Genomic DNA, 24,773 nt, shown 5'->3' on the forward strand with positions numbered 1-24,773 from the left:
GATCCCATCTACCACATGGAAAATGTGTTTCCCATTCTTTCACTATCACATTAAAAAACAGAACAGTTTTAGGTGAATTCTTCTCTTAAACCAAAAATTAATTTTAAAAAAGTAATTAATTCTTCTTCAGACACCAGTTGATGAACATCTTATGAATCTACTTCTAAGACTCCGCAACTAGACTGCCTGAGTATAAATCCCTGATTGCACTCTCGTTAGCTGTTTGATCTTGGAGAAGTAAATTCATGTCTGGGCCTTGGTTTCCTCATTCACCAAAGGGGTTCTTGTGAGTTAATACAAGTAATACGTTTAGAACAGTACCTGACACATGATAAGTGGGCAGTCTGAAGAAACTGTTATTATCATTTCTCTCACCACTGTGGTTGACAATTATACTGCTTAACAGGTCCCTTTACCATCCTTCCAGCATGTGGAAAATCTATTGAAAGATAATTAGATCTCTGAATTACCACTAAGCTAAAGAAAATGATACACTGACAGTTTGGTCAGCAAGTTATATAATTCAAAGAACTTAAATCTGTGATTTGACATCATAAGGACTCAACTTTAATAAAAGTTTAGGATTCATTTGCATCTCTTATGGGTAGCTGTTACACATTTCAAGCAGTCCTTAAGTGACAAGTATTACATTTTTGAAATTAGGAAGCCAAAAATATTTTGTATTCAAAATAATCACAATACACTTGGAGAGACAGATGCATCTACAACTAGGCTGGCTACAATATAGAAAATAAAATTATAGTAATTTGAACAGGAGATTAAATAGGTTAATTTTTCCTGGGGTTAAGAAAAAACAGCAGCAACAAAAAAATGGTACTGAAGATTAAAAAATTACAGGTTGTGAAATATAACATCCACCATGAATATGCCATGGTTATGAATATGTAGTCAAGATTTTGTAAAAAAACAATTCATGCATAGTAAAATTATGCATATTAAAATTTACAAATATTAAAATACTAAGGTAGAAAACAACACACTAGCATCACAGTATGAAAAATAAGCCACCAACTAGCTTAAGATATTTGCAACACTTAAAAATAAAGAATTAAATACAACAAAGGTAATATAGTATGAATAGCTACTCATATACTTCTTACTACATATTAGGCACTGTTCTAAACAGTATATCTTAAATACATGAAGAATTTCTATGAATCAATTAAAAAAAAAAAAAAAGGAGCAAAAACCCCAAATAGGAATTTCACAGAAGGGAAAACACAAATGGTCCATAAATATAATGTAAGATGCTCAACTACAACTCTAATCAAGGAAATGAAAATTAAAACCCCAATGAGCTATCATTTCATACCCCTAGATCAGCAAAAACTTAAAAGGCTGTCAATATCTAGTTTTGCTGAGGGAGTAGAACAATAGGAAGTCTTATCCACTGCTGATGAAGGTACACTGCTTTGGGGAACAGTTTGATACTCCTCAGTAAAGCTGAACAGACACATACCCAATGACCAACTACATTCCCAAGACATATGACAAAAAGATATACATGGAGTACAGGGGACATTACTTAATGATGGTCATTGGGGTACTGTTCCCATAAACAAACAACAATAACAAAAAAACACAATGATCATCAACAGGAGTGGAACAAAAAAAAAAAATAGTGTGGTATGGTCATATAATTGAAAACTACACAGCAGTGAAAATGATCTAAGTACCACTACATGGATGAATCTCAGAAACAAACATAAAGTTGGAAAAAAAAGAAGCAAGTCATAGAATATACACTGTGTTTCCACTTATATAAAGTTCAGAAATAACCTAAAAAATAATATTTACTCAATGGGATATACTCCCAGGTAATGAAACTATAAGTAAAGCAAAGGGATGCTTAACAAAAATGAAAGACAACTGATTTACCACTGAGAGAGGAAAGGCATATGGGAAGCTTCCAGATACTGGTAAAGTTCTATTTCTTAAACTCCATGGAAATTACTGCACAGATATATTTTATGTTCTTGTATATGACACACTTTAAGCAAAAACAATTTAACATATTCCTTTTAGAAGAGTTGTGGGGGTGCCTATGTGGCTCAGTCAGTTGAGCGTCTGACTGTTGATCTCAGCTCAGGTCTTGATCTTAGGGTCATGAGTTCAAACCCTGCACTGGGCTCCACGATGGGCATGGAACCTACTTAAAAAAAAATTTTTTTTTCTTTTAACGAGTTGTGGGTAAGTCTACATAATGAACTCATCACTGAAACAATGTAGACATTTCAGACTAGGAAAGTCACTATTTAGGAAAAAGAATGTAAGAAATAACTTAAAACCTGCAGGAGAAAAACAATAAAGTAATGATATAAAGTATCTTTTGTCCAAGTGTGTTCTACAAAACATTTCTTCTTAGATGTCTGAAGGAAAATGGGCTGTAGTAGTGAAATAAATTGGGGGGAATAATGGGTTAAACAAGTAAATCTCCTAAAGAACAAACAGGAGGCGCCTGGGTGGCTCAGTCGTTAAGCGGCGCAGGTCATGATCTCAGCGTCCTGGGATCGAGCCCCACATCGGGCTCCCTGCTCGGCGGGAAGCCTGCTTCTCCCTCTCCCACTCCCCCTGCTTGTGTTCCCTCTCTCACTGGGTCTCTGTCAAATAAATAAATAAAATCTTAAAAAAAAAAAAAAAGAACAAACAGAATTTCCCCAACTCTTTGACTCTGAAATCTTTTAACATGGTGAATTACATAGTGGTTCTTTTAGGACCTGTGTTTCATATAATACAAATTGGGAAACATTTTATAATACAGAGGTCATACTAGATACAATATTACCCCCAAGACTGAAGTGAGAGCAGGAGAAAATATTCTAGTAAATAGGTACTTAGATGTCTCAGTCTTCGGTAACTGACCTACCCAAGCCAAAACCTGGACAGTCGGAAGCAAAACCCATAACCAAACAGAACCCTTAAGAACTAAGCGAACCACCATTCTGTGTTATATGAACATGAACACAGCTTTATTGTGATAAAAGGCAAAACATGAGGTAGGCATAAAGTACGACAGAAAATATCTAGATGGAATATAAAGAAGTATTTCTACAGCTTTTAGGGGCATGGTAGATTAATAGGCAGAGGGTTTTATTTGATTTAGGTAGAGTCCAGCACAAAAATCTAGGTTTCAAATCAGATCTCTTGGTTAAAAGGTTTTTCTATTAATCTTCTAATAAAATTAGAAATTCTCTCATTTTCTACTAAAGTTTTTCCTAGGTACAATGAATCTATGAACTGAATCTGAAAATTCTTCATAATACGCTTTTACTACCATAGGAAAATAACATGATAATGCTCTTTGAAAGAAAATATAAACACTGCACATTTATTTTTAAAACTTCTTTATGATTAGACGACTATCATAAAGTTTTGCATACACTATTCCTCTTGAAAACTAACTTCTGGGTGGCAGTGAAATATATTTTTAAAGAAAAAGTTGTTGGGGCGCCTGGGTGGCTCAGTCATTAAGCGTCTGCCTTCGGCTCAGGTCGTGGTCCCAGGGTCCTGGGATCGAGCCCCGCATCGGGCTCCCTGCTCGGCGGGAAGCCTGCTTCTCCCTCTCCCACTCCCCCTGCTTGTGTTCCCTCTCTCGCGGTGTCTCTCTCTCTGTCAAATAAATAAATAAAATCTTAAAAAAAAAGAGAGAGAAAAAGTTGTTGAACACAATGTCTTTGTATCTCAAAAACGTTAAAATATTATTTGAAAAGAGTCAAACATCTGTCCTTTGAGGGTACCACCAGGATTCAAATGTGGAAATGTGGTATTGCCATGGGTTTTTATAAGCTAAAGGCTCTCAGACTGTCTTCTTCAGAGGGCTCTTGGTGATTTACCACAACCTAGGCCTAATCCACAGCCTTAGAGGCTCAGAAATCTGATTTTTATCAGCATCAATAAGGTAGCTCCATCTTTTAGAGGCAAACAAAAATTAATATAAGCCTCAACAGAAATCAGAATACAAATTTACTAATAGAGAATGACAAATTGCTGTGACACAAGCAAGAACGTCTGTTTATGGCCATGCACGGCCAATACTCTCCTCCCAGCCAGACCTCTATGGACAGTTCCTGAGTACTCATGGAATTAGAATTAAGGAAGTCAGAGGAATTGAGTATTTAATGGTCTTCTTTCATTCTACAAAGAACTTTCTTTAAATTAAGCAACTACTGTGTCCAGGCACTCTCCTAGATGCTAGAGATACAGACATCTCAGCTTTCAGAGAAAGCACAAAATTTCCAAAAAAATTTTGGAAGCAATCTAAATGTTTAACAATAGAACTGTGATTAAATAATGGCAAATCCAAATGATAAAAGAAAATGCAGTTCTTTAAGAATGGTATATTTAGGGCACCTGGGTGGCTCAGTTGGTTAAGCGACTGCCTTCGGCTCAGGTCATGATCCCGGAGTCCCAGGATCGAGTCCCGCATCGGGCTCCCTGCTCGGCAGGGAGTCTGCTTCTCCCTCTGACCCTCCCCCCTCTCATGTACTCGCTCTCTCTCATTCTCTCTCTCTCAAATAAATAAATAAAATCTTAAAAAAAAAAAAAGAATGGTATATTTAAGCAGCCATTCATGACATGGGAAAATTATCATGATGCAATGTTAAATGAAAAATGCAAGCAACAAAAGCATATAATAGTACACAATCATAAATCATATATACATATATGTATATATAAGCATATATATATGTATCACATGTATACATATATATGTATATATATGTATGTATATATTTCCTATCCCTTTATACACAAAAGACCAGAAAAAAAACCAATCAAGTACTGTTAATGGTTATCTTTTTTTCCTTATACCTTTTTGAATTTTATAATGTCCTAAAATAGCTTGACATGCCTTTTATCATCAAGGGAAAAATTACTTGTTAAAGTAATTTCAATCAACACGAATACGAGGATCCCTTCAGATTTATCTACTAGAAGCTATCCATGAAAGCCAGTCCTTGAACCTCCGTCTTTGAACTCTCTGAGAGAGCTCATCCTCTTCCCTGCCTTTATGCAAGACTCTCCATGGATGAGTAACACACCCTACCTTTTCATCCAACCTGCTGTCTCATATTTCTCTGCTGAACATTTCAACCTAAACACCTTACAGATAACTCATATATAATTACATCCAAAAGTAAATGTATACTTTTCCTCCACAGCCAACCCCATTTCTGTCCACGGCACCCACCTTTCTTCCAATCAGAAAGCTTGGAAAGCAATTCAACTCTACCTCTCCTGTTTCAAGTTCATTAACAAACTGTCCAAATCTCTCTCCCATCCCACCTTATTCTTCATTCTCACTTCCATCATCTCATCAGTCCGGGCCCCGATCACAATGTCAGTGACATAACTGCAGCAGCGTTCCAAGGGGGTCTTCCGGATGCCATTCTCTGCCATCTGTAAACCGCTGCTCCTTCTATAGAACTTGGATGATGTCATTCCTTGGCTCAAAAACATTTAAAACCTTTTCCTTTCAGCCACTCCAATCTAAACTTCTTTGCCTGGCTTTTATTAAATCCCATAATTTGGCTCCACCTTAACTTTATTTTCCGTTATTCGCCAGTCTCCTCCCTCATCAACCAACAGACATACCATAATCAACCCTAACACCAAACCCTGGAATATCTTAAAAATAGTCCTTCCTTTCCCCCTCTATTTGTATTTAAAGAACCTCATGAATTTTTCCTCTTCTACAAAGCTGTTCTTGATTTCTCCAACCTCATTTAGGCTTCAGAACCGGTCTAGCACTTACTATGAATCTCACAGTTAGGCATTTAATTCCATACTCCTATGTAAGTGGATTTACTGTCATGTATGTTAGTCATCTACTACATTCCCTATTTCTTGAGGACAAGAGCCATACCTTATTCTGTCCCCCACAGCATTTAGTATGATGCACAACACAAAGAAAGGGCTAATATTTGTTGACAGAAGTAATCAACTTCGGCCCTCACTTCTCTTTCACTATGTTATAAACACTGCTACATATATTGTAGCAATTTGGGCCGGTCAACACCCTCCTAAGGAATATAGCAGGAGACGATTTCAACACAGTACTACAGAAGCCCATTAGATATAACACTGTAGTGATGACAGGGGGTCCCCATGTCCCAAAGCTGGAACAACAGAGACAGAGTTCTAGGGAATGATAATTGGGGTTCTCGAAGTCTCTTCCAAGGGGATAGTAATGAGGATCTCAAACACCTTCTATTCTCCATGAGAATAGGTGCTAGGTCTTCTGAAAGAGTGCTTTGACTGCAGTGAACGTGGAAGAGAAATGCCTATTAAAAGACCTGAGCAGAGTCCTACCTATTCATAAAATGCTATTACATAAATCAGCAAATCTCAGGTGCCATGCTGCTACTGGTTAAGAGATGGTAACTGCCAACTACTAAAAAATATTTTCATGTGCACAGTAGTAGTGTCCATATTTATGAAGTTCTTTAGAGTCTTCAAAGGACTTTCTACATCATCTTTTATTATCTGACCTTTCTTAAATACAGGGTGAAATGGATATAGAGTATCATATTAAAATAGAGTGCATATACAACAAATATTTTGTTTGAGTCTACTTTAAGTACCCATATCCACATCATTATAAAATTAGGAGCTACTTCAGAACCTGACTATTCAATAATGACTTTATGAGTTTTCTTCTATGGAAAAGGTAATGTTTTAGAATGCTTAACCTATCAACACTTAGCATAATCTCTGTAATGCTTTCTCCCTTTTAGAAGACGTATTTTAACTTACTCATTTTGTGCCGAGTCAATTAAAACATATGGAATTCACTAAATATAAATTATAGAAACCAGTTTTCAACAACATTTCTGTTTATAAAAGTTGGAGTTTTTCTTTAAATTTAAAGAAATAATTTGGGGCGCCTGGGTGGCTCAGTCAGTTAAGCATCTGCCTTCGGCTCACGTCATGATCCCAGGGCCCTGGGATCGAGCCCCACATCAGGCTCCCTGCTCAGCGGGGAGCCTGCTTCTCCCTCTGCCTCTGCCTGACGCTCCCCCTGCTCATGCTCTTCTCTCTGTGTGTCAATAAATAAAATCTTCAAAAAAAATAAATAAAACAAATAAATTTAAAGAAATAATCTGCATTCAATTTCAAAGTGTAATGCCTGGGTTGTCAATAAAGGCATTATTATTGTCTGGACCTTAACACCAAAATAGAAGTTTTTTGAAGGGATTACTGTGACTGTTCTTGTGCTTTCTTTTAGCAACTGGACAGCGTTAAAGGATGATATGATGGCATATGGATGCCTGTTCATAGCTCAGCATACAGGCATCTGTAACGGACTCTTGGCTAATGTTTTACATTGCAAAAACTAAGAAATGAATGTGTTCACACAGAGAACTGCTGCTGTGGCTAGTGAGAGCTAGCATTTCCTGACTGCTTCCATGGGCTGAGCACATGCTAAACACACTGAAGGTGAGATATGCCCTATGTTAATATGCCCTTAAACCCATTTCTGGCAAATACAGTAAACCAAATATAAAAGTTTATCATCATTATCTTCATGTCACTTAATTCTGAGACAAGGATGAAAATATTTAAATATATTATGAAGCAGGCATGATTTTACTGTAGCTCCCATCCCTTCCCCCTTTTACAGATACAAAAACAAGTTTAGGAGACGTAAGTCATTTCATTTGTTCCAGGCCACACAGTTAAAATGGTAGATCCAAAGCCTTTTCTAATCACTAGGTAATCTTTTTCCTATTTTACTGAGATATCATTGACATATAGCACTCCGTAAGTTTAAGGTATACAGCATGACGGTGTGACTTACATATATTGTGAAATGATCACTGTTATAAAGTTTAGTTAGCATCCATCATCTCATACAGATACAATAAATAGAGAAAGCAAGAGAAGAAAACTTTTTTCTCCTTGTGACGAGAACTCTTAGGATTTACTCTTTCAACAACTTTCCTATATACCATACAGCAGTGTTAGCCACAGTTGTCATGGTGTACCTTCCATCCCTAGTACTTACTTACCTTGTAACTGGAAGTTTGTACCTTCTGACCACCTTTCTCCTATCCTTCCCCCTCCCCCCCAACTCTGGAAGCACAAATCTGACCACTTTTTTCCTATGAGTTTGTTTTGTTTTGGTTTAGATTCCACATATAAGTGAGATCCTATGTATTTGTCTTTCTCTGTTTGACTTATTTCACTTAGCATAATACCATTCAAGTCCATCCATATTGTTGTAAATGGTAGGATTTCCTCATTTTCTTAATGGCTGAATAATATTCCATTGTGTGTGTGTGTGTGCACGTGCGTGCGCACAATTTTTTTTTCTATTTTTTTTAAATATTTATTTGAGACGGAGAGCACACAGGGGGAAGGAGCAGAGGGAGAGGGAGAGAGAAACCCAAGCAGACTCCACACTGAGTGCAGAGCCCAACACCAGGATCAATCTCACAATCCTGAGATCATGACCCCAGCCCAAACCAAGAGTTGGATACTTAACCATCTGCACCATCCAGGTGCCCCCACACACATTTTCTCTATCCATTCATCTATCAATGGATGCTTAGGTTGTCTTGACTACTGTAAATAATGTTGCTATGAACATGGGGGTGCAGACATCTTTGAGTTGGTGTTTTTGTTTCCTTTGGATATATTCCCAGAAGTCACTAAGTAATTTTGATTCATTGATCAAGTGGATTTTAAGCTTAAAATCGAAGAAGAGGTAGGAAAAGTTTAGATATTATTTTAACTATGAAAGAAGCTGGTCACGCTCTGAAAAAAAATGACAATGAGAAAGGTCTAGCAAATTATTTGTTGCAGAAAAACAAATGGGAAGGGTATTAGCTACAATGTGGTGTTAGGTTCCTGCGAACACAATCCCAGGATGTAAGTATTAAAGAAAGAAAATTACCATTTTACAAATACGTAAATACAATACCATTAAGCATCACTGGAATTTGATGGGATAGGACTCTGAACTGGAATAGAGCAATGGTAGAAAGGTAGAGCATAAAGAATTGCCAATGTGGAATATTCTAGAGACTGAAGCTGACACAGAAATAAATCTAGCTGTGATGGAGACTTCAACTTTTGGGATATCTGCTAGAATTCTTCCACAGCTAAAAATCAAGGCATCTGATAAATGCCTTGCTAAGCCTTCCATCTCTCAAATAGGGAAAGAAACATTCTAGATATGAATGTGACCATGGGAAGAAATTAGTTGACTAAATGGAAGTACTAGGAAACCCGATAGCAATTTTGAAGTTTTGTTACAATGGCTGGGAATGTGGGACATTAGAGAACACAAATTACAGAAAGTTCACAGAAAATAAAAGCAAATCTTGCCTGAGACTTTAAAAGGAAAGCTGCACGATATGTTTTAGGAAGCTCTCAAGAATACAACTCTAGTTAAACTAGCTTTGATTGAGTAATATTTACCTAGCATCCACTATAGGCCAGGTACTGCTCTTGGCAGTAAGGACACAGATGACATAAAACACCTGCCCTTATGGAGCTTACATTCTAGTTGGGGAAGGAACAGAAAGTGCAGGGACTGAGGGAGGCATTAACATCTTAAATAAGGTCATCATTTTGAAAGATGGGGCAGTTTGTCTCTTGTGTCCCTTGAGAAGGAAGTTTGAATGAGGTGAGTAAAAGTGGTTTCAAAACCTGGGGGAAGGGACACCTGGGTGGCTCAGTCGTTAAGCGTCTGCCTTCGGCTCAGGTCATGATCCTGGAGTCCTGGGATCGAGCCCTGCATCGGGCTCCCTGCTCAGTGGGGAGTCTGCTTCTCCCTCTGCCCCTCTCCCCGCTCGTGATCTCTCTCTCTCTCTCTCTCAAAAATAAATAAATAAAATCTTAAATAAACTTCTAGGTTTTAGAGTAAATAATTCCTAAAATTATATCACTAGAAGTATCCAGGAAAGAAAGCTGAGAGAGAGAGAATTAAAGAAAGAGAAGGAGTCAGAAAAACATGAGGAAGAAAAGTATAACCAAACAGAATTACGCCTTATCATCCTAGTCATGTGGAAAAAAAGTAAAACTTAAAATGATTTGGTATAAAAAAACAGAACTCTGGTTATAAACTGCAAGGGATTAATGACAGAGAAAAGGGAAAGATTCTGAAAAGACTGGCTGCACAAAGAGCTCCTCAATGAACTTAGATTTTAAAGACACGGATAAGAGAAACAGAGAGGAGGCACACATAACATGGATGCCTATAAAAGAAAAAGAAACAGAGGATGGTGTCAGGGAGCCAGATGCGCCCACAATGAGCTGAACTTAAGAAATTGTAGCCCATCAAGGGCTACAAAAAGCAGCTTCTGAATTTCCACCTGGAAGGGAAAATTTGCAATTGGCCTGGGTAAGTTGGTGCAGGGAAATGGTGTAGTTAATGTAGGACAGGAACAAAAAAAGAAAGAAAGAAAGAAAGAAAAACCACTTCTGTTTTGCTTTTTAAAAATATTACACTTGCGTACCCCTTTACAGTTTACATATTTCTATTTTATGACATCCTTGCTGGGGAGGTACAAGCCCTGTGTTATAGAGGAGAACTCCCAGTGGGGTGCCCACCTGCCACCTACCAGTGGAGCTCCACCTCTCTTCTTAGCGGAGGGTAGGAAACAGAGGCCAAACGTGGATGCCCAACCAGGGAGCTGAAGCCCAGGACACAGGAGGCCATAAGACAACTGCCCCCAATGCCCTGCAAATCTTCTCACCTAACCAACTGATCCGTTTGCATATCTCAGACCCACGTGCTCTAAGTACTCGGAAGAACTATGAGTACCAGAGAGCTGCACTAAAGACAAGAGACAAACTGCCCCATCTTTCAAAATGAGGAAAGAACATGAACATTACAAAAGAACATGGACGTTACAAAACGTTACAAAACACTCATTGTTGTGCTTATCATCCAGCCTGAGGAAAATTCTAGAACAGATAATAAAGCAGATGGCTTCTGAACAGACAAAGATGGGTGATCACCAAAAATCCACATGGATTCAGGAGGAACAAGTCTTGCCAAGTAAGTTTATTTCTTTTGTTGGCGAATCTAAAGGACAAATAATCTCTGACTCTGAAAGGTACTGATCAAGCCCCACTCCCCAATTTTTTTTTAGTGGGAGGAAGGGAGAAAGATGAAGAAAAATGGGCTGAGTATTGGATATGTTCATAACTGATTAAGCAACAAAACTCAGAGTGCTCTTTTTTTTTTTTTAAAGATTTTATTTATTTATTCATGAGAGACAGAGAGAGAGAGAGGCAGAGGGAGAACCAGGCTCCCAAGGAGCAGGGAGCCCGATGCGGGACTTGATCCCAGGACCCTGGGATCATGACCTGAGCCGAAGGCACACACTTAACCATCTGAGCCACCCAGGTGCCCATAACTCAGAGTGCTCTTAAGTAAGTTCTTCAAGACTCGTTGGGCTTAGGCAATTACATTATCAATGAACTGGATAAAGTTCTGTCCTTATCAGATGTATCCTTTTCAAAGTCCTTATCCCAAACTGGAATCTGGAGAGAATAATCAAAAGGGTCACAGTGGAGTCAAAATCCAAAACAATGTTAACAGAAGATTAACTTTAACCAATGAAATTTAACAGAGAAAAGGTAAAGAATTATATTTGGATTCAAAAAAACTAAATGCTATCATAAATGGTGACAAACTGTTATATACATGAAGAACAACTAAAGATTTTTGTTGAACAAAACTTGACATAAATTAAAAATGCGAAATGGCTATCCCCAAAACTTATGCAATCTTAATATTAGGCTAAGCTAATAGACATAAAAGTTCAAGAACAAGGAAGGTGAATGTCATACTGTACACTGTATTGGTTAGCTCATACCTGGAGAACTTTGCAATAGTTGGCAATGCTTATAGTCAGTACAAAGGGACAAAGCAAAATGCATAATTTGAAAATTAAATCACCCTCTAGGACTAATATCAACATGAATCAAATAGAGCAGTAGAAATTAGCTATCAATATACGTAATTAAAAAAAAATGTGTGGCTGAAAGTATCTGGAATACCCACACCAATCAAAAGTGAACAGGATCTAGTTTCTGGGAGGCAGGATTAGAATGTGAATTAAGAAAGCTGAAACCTTGTGGGGCACCTGGGTGTCTCAGTTAAGTGTCCGACTCTTGGTTTCGGCTCAGGTCGTGATCTCAGGGTCGTGGGATCAAGCCCCACATTGGTCTCCATGCTTAGCACAGAGTCTGCTTGAGATTCTCTCTCCCTCTGCCCCTCCCGCTCATGTTTTCTCCCCCCTCCTCTCTAAAATAAATAAAGAAATCTTTAAAAAAAAGAAAGAAAGAAAGAAAAGAAAGCTGAAATCTTGTCAATTTTGTTTTCTTCTGGCTAAAGAAACTGTGTTAACGGAACACTGTTATATTAATCTGGGGGGAAGAAAGCAGGAGTTTAACATGCAAGATTTTGCCTGTGTTCCTCTAACACTGTCCGAGATTAAAATGGGCTGCCCATATCCAGAACAGCAGTGGGCAGATGCATCCTTATAAAAAAGACGCTCCAGGGGCACCTGGGTGGCTCAGCCGTTAAGCGTCTGCCTTCGGCTCAGGACATGATCCCAGGGTCCTGGGATCGAGTCCCGCATCGGGCTCCCTGATCGGCAGGAAGCCTGCTTCTCCCTCTACTACTCCCCCTGCTTGTGTTCCTGCTCTCACTATGTCTCTGTCAAATAAATAAATAAAATCTTTAAAAAAAAAAAAAAAAGATGCTCCATCAGGCTATCATGGCTTAGTGATGCTTCCCATGAAGGCTGTCCTAGTGGGTGACAGTGTACTGACCAAATGATGCATGCTTCCATTCTACCCACAGTTATATTAATAAGTTCATTAATTGGCATGCTTGTGTTTATATAGCGGTCTCTTGGTCACTTGCTAAACGTAAGTAGATTTCCATACTCCTGATTATTTCTGGACACACACAAACAATTCACATTTATGGAGCTGGAAAAGTGAGGTCTACACCTTAAAATATTAAATATGCTAGGAAAGGGATGGACAACAGAGTCCCAGGCTCAGAAAAGGTCTGAGCAAAATATACAGATTTGGAGGTGATCATGACAGAGTGGTCCCTAATGACATCAGGGCACATGAGATCATCCAGCAACCAGAGCATGTGGAGGGAGAAGAAAAGAGGATAGGGGGCAGAAGGCTGGAGAACACCAGCCACTGAAAGGAATGAAAGTTAGGTATCCTGTAAACTGCTGAATTCCTTGCCCCTAGCAAGGAACTAAAATATGTAGACAAAGACGAGCTGTCTACTTGTCAAGGATTAGAGGGAACGCACAGTAGAGAATCTGACCTCTACAGCAGCTTTCAGCTCTGAGCATGAGCCAGAGACTTTCATTCAATCCAGTATTTCTCACAATCTGAGAAATAACTTCACCATTACAGAAACACTAAAATTGTGCTTACTCTTATTCTTTTGCTTTGTTAGCCAGTCATGGAAAAACGTTTTGAAGAATTAAAGCTTCTTGTTTCCTGGAAGTGAAACATACTTGGTTTACCTGGACAGGAGACCACACTCTAGATCTAATTTCTTACCCTATTTTTCCTTCTGTGGGTCCAGTTATCTGAGTAGTTTGAAAATGCAGTTTTATCCAACCATATGTTCCTACTTATGCTTCCCTTCCCTTTCTACCACCTCTGCCTGATGGGGGCTATATACATAATCTGTGTGTTTAAACCTTAAATGTTTTACTACCTTTCAGAAATGTACCTGTAACTTTGACTAATATTTAAAATGTGCTGGTTTCTGTTTCCTTTTCTACTTAATACTAAAAACAGAGGCACAGGTATATAGACAAATTTTGTTTTTATTAACTCCAGAAATATTTGATTAAAACAAACTGTCGTTTTTGGCATAACAATACACCCAGCATATTTTCAGACATGACTACTGGCGGTTCAACTTAATCTTAAAATATGACACGCGTCCCGCTAAGTGGCACCTGGAACAGGTGTCAGAGGTATTCGACCCCTTTTAACCTTTTCTCCAGCTCCCACCCTATGCCTCCCACGATACTCTGCAAGCCTTCTTTTTCTTGTCCCTCTTCTCTTTCACTTTCCTCATGGTAGTGCCCAGAAACTTTTATTATTACCGCTAAAGGCACTAAAGCTAACAGAGCAGCCAAGTCCCAGCCTAGAATACAGTGGATATAATTCTAATTGACTTTTTGGTTGTCCTTAGAAAACAACTATACTCTGTTTAGTGGCTCAATTCACAAAGCAGAATAAATGGCTCTAGAAAAGAAACCTATGTGAAAAAGAAACCCAGCTTCCTAGCTCTGGCTGTCTAATACAGATTACATACACATAGTTCAGAATCATGATCTGCCAATGCAGGTCTCTTTCTTTTTTTTTTTTTAGAGATTTTATTTATTTAGTTTGAGAAAAAGAAAAGGAGAAAGGGACAGAGAGAGAAAAGAGAGGAAGGGCATGAAGGGGGGAAGGGGCAGAGGGTGCCCTCAAGGCAGGTTTCGGAATGCCCAGAAAAGATGGGAGGGGAATAAACTAGAGTCCATGTTTGACACCATTTAAAGTTTAAGTCATGCTAAGTTATAAAGTATAGTAAGGGTCAGAGTAGAGAAGATGAAAAAAAAAAAAAAAAAAACCAAGGCTAGAACCAGAACAAAGGGACTTTAGCACTCGATATTACAGTTCTGGGAAATTTGCACAGGTTCCATAAAACTTTATGGGAAAGGTAAATAACTGTGTTCCTACCACAATCCCCTCCCTCGAATCAAGTGCTCTTGAAGCTGTGCGCTGATGCTGTATTCTCTTTATAAGACAACCCTAGTGGTTCTGGGCATTCATCAGAGAAAAAATTTTCAGTGGATCGCTTTTTCCCCTCTGTCTCTCTGGCTATTGGTATCATTCATTACCTTTTCTATTTAATTTCACAAAATGGAAGCAAGAGACAATTTATTACTGGCAGTATACTTGCAGGCTGGGAGTGCGAAGCACAGCAGGTACTTCCAACTAGGCTGTAAGAGGCAACAGAAATGCTTCCTTACAAAAGCTCAGAGTGCTAGAGCTGGATTAAAAAAAAAAACAAAAAAAACCATAGCAGGGGCACCTGGGTGGCTCAGTCGTTAAGCATCTGCCTTCGGCTCAGGTCATGATCCCAGGGTCCCGGGATCAAGCCCTGCATCAGGCTCCCTGCTCCGCAGGGAGTCTGCCTCTCCCTCTCCCTCTGCCCCTCCCCCTGGTCATGTGCGAGCGCACACTCTCTCTCTCTGAAATAAATAAAATCTTTAAAAAAGAAGACTTAAAAAAAGCATGGCAAATAAAATCCTATTTTATTAACATAAGTCCATTTTTCCTACTAGCCTCACATCCCAACACTAAAATAACACAGTCTCTTAGATCTCTATGCTATCATGTCCTCCTGCTGCTTTTTGGCCTGAAAAACTCCTACTCACCCTTCAAATCTAGGCTCACACACTACCACCTCCCTGGAAGTCTTCTCTGATTTTCCCAAATAGGTGCACCTTTTCCTTAGCTGCCCCTCCTTCTGCTCCTTCATTGTAACGGCTATGTGCCATTGCAATCATGTCTACACTGTGAGTGTGGCTCTCTAGCTCCCTGCCTGCTGCCTGAGGGAGCACCATGTCCTTCCATCACTGTATCTCCTGGCACAGGACATGTACCTCACAGGTAATTCACACAGTGAAAGAACTTCCTAGGTCTCAAGATGGAGGAGCAACAACCATCCATGCCAAGTCTCTCTTTTCCAATCCCACCTAGTTTAGAACTTTATTATCTATCTCCTAGATCATTTAGTCTCTTCAAAATAAAAACACAAATTTAGAAAGATACATGCACGCCTAGGTTTACTGCAGCATTACTTACAATAGCCAAGATACGGAAGCAACCTAAGTGTCCATCCATAGATAAATGGATGAAGAAGATGTCGTGTATCTATATGATGGAATATTAGTCAGTCATAAAAAGAGGATGAGATCACGCCATCTGCAATATGGATGGACCTAGAGGACATTATGCCATGCAAAACAAGTCAGATTGAGAAAGGCAAATACCATAGGATTTCCTTCATATGTGGAATCTAGAAAAAACAAAACAAATGAATAAACAAAAAGTGGCATCAGGCCTATAAAAACAGAGAACCGATGGTTGCCAGAGGGGAGGGGTGGGGCTGGGCAAAATGGGTGAAGGGGAGTGGGAGGCACAGGCTTCCAGTTAGGAAATGAGTAAGTCATGGGGATGTAACACACAGCACAGGGGACATAGTCCGTGATACTGTAATAGCACTGTGTTGGTGACAGGTTAGGTAACTTCACTGGTGGTGAGCATAGCACATAGAGAAGTTGAATCACTATGTTGTACACCTGAAACTAATGTAACATCGTGTGTCAACTATACTCAAAGGAAATTTAAAAATAAATAAAAATAGTCTCTTCAGTGGTCTTCTCATTTCTGGTCCCTCTTCCCTCGAATCCAGTCCAAAGACACTACTGCCACTGTAATGTTACTAAAGTATGAATTTAAATAAAGGTACCAGGTTGAACAGCAGATGATGCAAGAATGAAAAGCTTTCTGAAACACACCGTCCTCAAAGCTCAGTGGGCTTAAATCCAACAGGGCAGAGAGAGAAGTAAATAATTAACATATAATTTATCAGGTGTTACAGAGATATATCCAATTCATGCTAATCCCTCTGCCTGGCCTGACCTTCACTCTTAAATAGCCAATTCATATTTCACTTTACATGGGAAGCCTTCCTAATCTCTCCAGCCAGGAGCAATCCCTCCTTCCTCTGCTCCCACAGCGCCCTGTCACTCACGTATCACTTTCTGTTTGAATTACAGTTATTTGTACCCATACATTATGTCTCTTGCTGGATGGAGCCTTTCTATGTGGAAATGCAATATATTATACTCATCTCTATTTTGCCACGGTACCTCATACGGTGCCCTGCAAATAGACGATAAATGTTGAATTATGATGATTAACCTCACTAAAACATTATGAGTCTGTGATTCCTTCAGGATTTGCCAGCATTAAGAACATCGATGGGCCAAATACATGCAATTCAGATGGAAATTCTTCCACTCTAGCCACAAAAATAGAAAAAGTCTTTTTGGTTTGGCTAGATAATAGTGGACATATGGAGAATATCCTCAACCAGATTTGAAAGATGCGTGCAGATGAAATGGATCTCTATTGTAAAAACACAACAAAAGGCAACTCCCTAGCGCTATAGACCAGGAGACCAGCCTCTGCTGACAAATACCCAAAACCGGGGAAGCGCAAACAGTGGTGTTCCACCCTGGAACCAACTCAAGGGGCAAACGCTTAACCAAGAAAAAATACCCAGTTTAGTAAAAATTAAATTTAGTAAAACAAGATACTGGCACAAGATACACTTTTTTAAAGATAGATCATTGAATAAGCTCTCCGATCTCTCAAATAATACAACTTGCCAGAGTTCAATACATGTAGCCTGTCCATTCTCTAAAGTTGACATCCAATTTCCTACAATAGTGACACTTTAAGATACTTCATCAAGCCCTCGTTAGGATCTCCATTTCTCCAATTTCACTTTTGACATGATTATCTGTCCTCCCTCCACCCCACTCCTTCACTGTAATCCTTTTAGTCAAATGCCACAGTTTTATGCAGGATGAGGCAGGCAGCAACTTAACCACCATTCACCTGAATCACAAGAATGGAGGACTTTGAAATTTGATTTAAAATGCAGAACTAAAATTGCAACTTCTCAATTTCGACCAAAAAGGAAGCTCAAATCTCAAAACTATAACACCCTTTAAGAAAATGCTGTGCTGTAATGATATTTACCTGCTCTTAATTGGCTTGAAGTCAGAACATTTGGTTATATCATTTATTTCAGCATTAAAATTGCTGAGGGCAAGAACTGTGTCTCATCAACTTATTTTGCACAGTCCTTAGGAAAGTGCCTGTAGCAGCTCTTAATCTAAGGACCTGAGTTATAGGGAGGATTTCTAGGAGGGTATGTGAAAAAAAAAATGCTTTAGGAAATTCTAAAGCACAATACCAATATAAGGTGCTATAACTAGTATTCTTACAATAAGCTCTCTCCAAGAGCAAGTCCCCCTACACAGGAAATAGGAGTTGAGCTGAATTATTTCTGTATACTTCTCCTAAAAAGATTTATGTTTGACATGCAAAACTGTAAATAATTCCTAAAAATGGGAGGAAGGGAAGAAAGAAAACTCAGGTGGGACTAGAAGAAGGAAGTAAATTAAACAGCAGAGGAGACATTTTTTCAATAAAGTAAAGCAATACAAGGGAAAGCAAACTGGATCTCAGGGATCGAGTTCTAAATCCATCACTTACTATCTACCCACATGACCCTGGTCGCTTCTCCAAAGACTACAGTTTCCTCATGTGTAAGCAGAAATAATAACTCATAAGGTTGCCGCAGGGATTAAATGAGATGATATTAATATACAGTCCTTAGCGTTATGTCTTATACAGAGTAAGTGATAAGTGAGTGATTACTGTTGTTGATAAAATTATTATTAGACCTGTACACTGACTGGTGACATTCAGGAAGAAAAAAGAGCCAAGAACATGTCAGAAGGGAAGGTGACAGAGAGCTAAATCTATAAATTCCTGTTGGGATACAAAGTTTGAGAAACATAGATTACACAAAGCATTTTTCATATTAAATGTACAAATGACATACTGTGTCTCCAGGATTGCTGAAGAATCTACAGAACTATAGCCAAAACCTCAAAGTCATAAACGCAGAATAGCAATGACCACATGGAGAGAGAGCAGGACCCCCCCCCAAAAGAAAGTGCTTATTGATGTGTACAGAAGCCTGTTTCCAAACTTTCAATTTTTTAACTTTTCCTAGACAGAATGAAAGCTAGGCTCCACAGCAAAGGCACACCAACTCTGCTTGCCAAAAATAGATGGCATTAACAACCATGCACAGTCATTTAGGTTTCTGTCATCTTGTTCTTTATTCGGGGGAAGTTGTTGTATTTGTGGCTGATTTTAGGTGTTAAATATTTTTAACTCCATCATCTTCAGTAACTGCAAAAGCAAGGAAAGTGTTCCAAAATTAGGAATCAGATGTAGAGATAGCAAGTAATTATAAAAGGTAAGAAAACAAGGGGAAAGGTAAGAGATATCAGAGGGAGGAAAACACTGGATGCTGCCTGTATATACGGGATCAGACTTGTGTAAGTTGTAACAAAGTCTATACCTGTGGAATCAGTAAGAATCAGCAAAAGACAAGGAAGACAAGAAAGCTGCATGTGTGGCCAGAGAATCAACATCAGTTTGGGTTGTCAACTGGTCTGGTGTTAGTTCAGGAGAAGGCAAGGAGTTTGCTGAACAGTTTAAAAGCTGAGCATTGCAGAAGGGCTCCTATCGCAAACGGCCAAAGTTCGAGGCCTTTTTGAATTTACCCAACTCAGTGTGAATGGTTAGCTCACTGTATGACCTGTCACTGCTAAGATCTTCTCTAAGACCTGTGCAGACATCATCTAAGAGGGAAGCTACCTGTCTCACCGGATGTTCAACACAGACAAAACTAGTCTATTCGGGGAAAAGCTGCTCCAGAATTTCTACCAGCAAGGAGGTGAGAGTAAATCTGGTTTCCCTCTAAGGCACCAGATCACACTCCTCTTTACTAAATCCTGTGCTTAGAGAAATGTTAACTTTTTTTTGTAACAAAGCATAATTGTCTTATGAGTATCTGCATGAGGGGCACCTGGGCGGCTCAGTCAGTTAAGCTTCCGACCCTTGATTTCAGCTCAGGTCATGTCGTCAGGGCTGCAGACAGAGCCGTAGTCGGGCTCCACAATGGGTGTGGCTTAAGATTCTCTCTCTCCCTCTCCCTCTGCCCCTCCCCCCGTGCTCTCTCTCTCTCTCTCAAATAAAATATTTTATAAAAAATAATTTTTTTAAAAGTATCTGCATGAAATTATGGACTGAAGATCCTAAAAATTTTGTCAATCAGATGATGGTAAATGGAAATAATATGCCATCACTATTAATTTAAGCTGTGTAAAAATACACACATATGTATCTACAAATACATATATATTTAAATTTGTTTTGCCACTTTTGTCTAATTGTAATAATATAAATATATGAGCTTTAAATACTGGCTTTAGTTCTTCTACTTTTCCTATTTTTTTTTTGGATCATGACCCGAGCCGAAGGCAGACGCTTAACAACTGAGCCACCCAGGCTCCTATTGGGTTTTAAGCTCATCAACCATAAATTACCTACTGTGGGGGTTTTCTACACTCTACCTGACTCAGACAAGGAGAGAACACTTACTATATTCAACCTCAGAAAATGTGCCTCTGGACTCTATTATGACTTTGGTCAATCAGGACACAGACAAGGGAGCTGAAGAGTCTGCATCTTGATAGACAGTACCCAACCACTGCCGAGACACACTTTCTCTCCTAAACTTTAAATCCAGTTGCGTTTATTGTGATCCCGGTACTTTGATAACCAATAACAAATGTGAACTATACTTGAAACTTCATTAATAAAATCATTTGCACCATTCATTCAATAAAGAAGCATTTACTGAGTAGGTCTATAGGAGGCACAGTGCATTTCGATGGCACCTTTTATTTTACAATCCCAAAAGAGCTCTCAAAGGTGCCCTAACAAAGTATCAGTGATTGAACTTCTCTCACTTTATACATGTACAACACTCTATTCAAAACCCTGATTCGTGGGGCGCTTGGCTGGCTCAGTCAGTAGACCATGCAACTCGATTGTGGGGTTGTGAGTTCGAGCCCTGCGTTGGGTCTGTAGAGATTGCTTAAAAGTAAAATCTTTAAAAAAAAAAAAACAAAAACCCTGCAGGCATAATATATTTAGCTATTTGTGGAAATAAAAACTAAAAGGGCCGAGACTACCAATCATTAGCTAAATTCCAACTTCACAATTCAATCCAAAAAATACCCAAGGGCCAAGTGCTTTTTTTAAATTACAAGCCAAAATATACAGTGATTCAAACATTCCATTAGGCAAAGGAGTTAATTTAATTACAATTTCTCATTTCTAAATCCTATGGGTATGGTACTAGGTAATAAGTCAAATTTATCAAGAGTCCCACTCAATGGTTACATTTAATTTGCACCAAGAGCAACTTTTTGAAATTGATTATCTAACATTCCAAAAATAACTTACTTACTTGGGTGTTGTTTATTTTGAAGCTCTTTCTAGAAAATTGAGCCCTAAATCTATGTGCCAGAGAAATGTATTTTCCTAAATCAATTTTTTTGAAAAAGACCATCAAGAATGGAAGAGAAAATAAGGATAGAGATTAAGCACAAGGACACAGGTATAAGCCAGAATGTTTGGGTTGGAACCCCTGTTCTATCATTTTCTAGTTATCTGGTCTTGGTACCTCACTTACTCTGTCTGCAAAATGGGAATAATAAAAAATACCTACTCCGTATGGTTGTTATAGGAATTAAACCCAGGTAAATTAGTACATGTAAGGTTTTGGCAGCAATCAGCATTATATAAAGTGTTTACTTATTATGATTATCATGCCTAGATCATCCAAATCATCTATACAGATGCCTTTCCCTACTCAAAACCTTCCTTAATTGATCTAGTAGAATTTAAACCCTCCCTCCTAGGCTTCTCCACAGAACGCATGTGTATTACAGTTATTTGGGTACATTTCCCTCCCATTAGATTGTACCTCTCTGAAGAGACTATAGCTCATCTGACTGCACCAGACAGCAAATATTGTTCACTGTTGTCCTTCTTTTCCCTCTCTCTAAAGGTTCTGAAAAATCATACCCTGTCAATTAGCAAACCTTTACCTGGAGACAGGCGATTTATGTAACCAGCGCACTTAAATACCGATCTTACCTTGCTAAATAAGATCTCTTAATACTTAAATGAAATTTTGTGGGGAGAGGGAGGGAGGTAAGGATTAATTTGTTTAAACTGTTAAGGATATTTTCTTAAACTAATTTATTTTTTAAAAATTTCTTATGCCTACAAGCTTACTTGCATTATTTCATTCAAAAAAGCCTATGGTACTTTTAATATAAAAATACAGTAGCATACTTTCTGCATATGTCAAGTCTAACCTAATCATAACTTGCCCATATGCTGATTTTAATGTAATCCTGGGGATGCTAGAAGACAGTATGCTTGCTTGATTCACCCTACACTATTAATGTAAAATAAAATCATTTTAACATTACATTGAGATGCAAATCTTTCTGGCTTTGATCTGTGCCCTCTTTCCCTCTTAAAAAAAGTGCCCCCCCCCCCCCCAAAACAAGCCTCCAACTTATTCCGGATCACTGGGAAAGCACTTTCTAAAGTATTACCCAACTTTGCTCACACAATGATGTGGCCCTTACTGTGAGAGAACAGAACTTTTCTGAAAACAAATGGCTGAATTGAGTGCATTTTCTACAAATTTTCCTTTGTTTTTATAGTGTCCTACCTTTTGAAATTAATTTTTCAGCATAAAAACTGCTGAGGACACCTATTCATTTGCACAAATTTTCCTAGTCTCTATTCAACTCATTTTAAAACAAACTGAAAAACAGAAAGCTGAAGAAGAATTGCACCCATTTAATGTGGCTTTTCCAAGTCTAATTTTTTTCATTCCTCAGTGGCAGGGCCTTTCAAAGGAGTACAAAAGCTACACCCAATTTATTTCTCATCCTAAACACAACCCAGCCAAATGGAAAACATTATCAGCCATCTTAACCAGGAGAAAAACACAAAGCTACGCCACATCAAACCAATATATATATATATATATATTTTTTTTTTTAGATTAGGATTTTTCACACAAAAGTACTTTAATGAACCCATGCAATGAACAAATGTAATCACAATTTAACATCATATTTTGAACTAATTTCTCTTCCTCAAATAGTCCCAATGGTGGCTAATTCACCTATAATACCTCTCAGCTACTGGGTAGAGTATAGTAAACTTAACTGTTTTATATATCCTGAGGCATACAAAGAAAGGTCAGTCAAACACAAAGAGGTTCCCAGTATCTTATATACATATATGACTGAGGCAAAAAATCTGCACTGGATAAGTAAAATTGGGCTTAAGCAACAATAGATCCCGCCCTAAAGTAGGGAGACCTGACAAGTTAAGCCCCCCACCCCTACCCCCTAAAAGACAAGGTCTCACTCCCATCTTACAACCAGGAGGCATAAATTAAAACACTTAACAGCATAAATGAAAACTCTTAGAGGAGTTGTTTTCTCAGACGTTAGCCGTAAGAAAGCTAATACTGACGCCTTTTCCGAGTAACTGGCTTCTATCAAAACTCATCACAAGTTATGTGAAACCTACAAGAGCGTTGGTTCTGCATTTTACCCAGTGAGAACAACAGCATCACAGTTTTTGGACAAGCCACCACTTCCAGCACCTCCAGCTCTTCCCGCCCCTCCTCCCCCATTTCTTTTAATATCCTTCCTCCAAACTTGCAACACGAAAAGGGATCCCACAAAACAAAAGCAGCATCAGTAAACGGGGAGGCTACTGGTTTTGAAAATAAAGTTTGTTCCTTTGCTGTCAACCTGATAACTTTTTAAAGATGAAACGTCTCCTACTCGATCGGGTACAACCTTTCCTATTCCCTTACCAAACAACCACTCGTTTGCCCCCGACAGTAAAGAGAAAAAAAGGGAGTGGGAGAAAATGATATTGAAAAGAGGGTCCACGGTGCCAGGGGTAGGGGCAGATTTTTGAGACCGGTGTTTGAACACTCCGTGCTTCTGGGAGCTGGGAGGCTTTACTGTGTCGATCTGAAAAATGTTTAGCAATCTGACGCATCAGTTTTTAGGAATGGTACACAAGCAGCCCCCACAATTTGAGCCATGCCTAGAATCCTTCTTCTCGGTGACATCGGCTGGAGGGCACGGGACGGGCGAGCGGGGGGTACCAGGAGAGGTTCCGCGACATTTGTTATTGTTTATGAAGCCCAGGCAGGGACCGGGATCGGGGTGCTCGGGGGCCGAGGAGTGGAAGGGGAGAGGGGCAGGGAAGCACAAAGATTCCTCCCGGGGCCCGGGGCTACCTCTCCGGGGACTGGGGGCTAGTAGCCCCTCGGGGAACAAGAGGGCCAAGGCCGTCGCTGGAGCTTCACTGGAGACATTGCCACCCCGACATTAGCCCGGCTGTCCCTGGACACCCAAAGACACAGAAGATCTCCTCCGGCTCCTGCACACAGAGTTGGGGCCGGCGCAGCCAGCGGCGCCCCTCAGCCGCGGCCGCCGCGCGCCGCATCCGCGTACTCACCTGCCTCCGGTCGCGCCCGCGGCCGGCTCAGCCTCCGCACGGACCGCAGCCGGTCCGGGGCCCGTCCGCTCCCTTTTGCCCGCTCCGCCCTCGCCCCGCCCCCGGGAGGTGGCACCCGCGGCCGCGCCGGAATCTCGGGGCGGCCTTACTGAACTCTCGCGAGCCCTCCTTCCTCGGCTTCTCGGTGGCTGGGCCGGTCGGACTCGGCCCTGACGTCATACGCACCACAGCCGGAAGTAGCCTTCTGTCGTCAACGCCCGCTCGTCTGCCCCACCCACCTACTCCTGGTGAATTCCTGATGGCCCTGGAGGAGTGGACTGGACAGTCACTGCTTCCCTCATTCATCAACCTCTCCTCACTTACCTCTTTTCTATTCAAAGCCGGTCCACAGCTGGTTCTTGTAAGAGTGCCCAGTGTGTTGCCATTAGTCACGTGTCCTAAGTGACAGAGTTTTT

At 39.7% G+C, this 24,773-nt stretch overlaps 1 protein-coding gene across 1 annotated transcript in view; it reads right to left on the minus strand.

Annotated features, from left to right (window-relative positions):
* Window positions 1-24,420, minus strand: part of STK38L (serine/threonine kinase 38 like) — an 82,818-nt gene extending 58,398 nt beyond the window's left edge. The window contains exon 1 of the mRNA XM_035028019.1: window positions 24,319-24,420. The gene's annotated coding sequence lies outside the window, so the exon portion shown is untranslated. The remainder of the gene's footprint in view (window positions 1-24,318) is intronic.
* Between the last annotated feature and the right edge of the window lie 353 nt (window positions 24,421-24,773).

The sequence above is a fragment of the Mirounga leonina genome, unplaced genomic scaffold (assembly GCF_011800145.1).
Source record: "Mirounga leonina isolate KUSES-001 unplaced genomic scaffold, KU_Mleo_1.0 Mir_201, whole genome shotgun sequence".
NCBI classification, from domain to species: Eukaryota; Metazoa; Chordata; class Mammalia; order Carnivora; family Phocidae; genus Mirounga; species Mirounga leonina.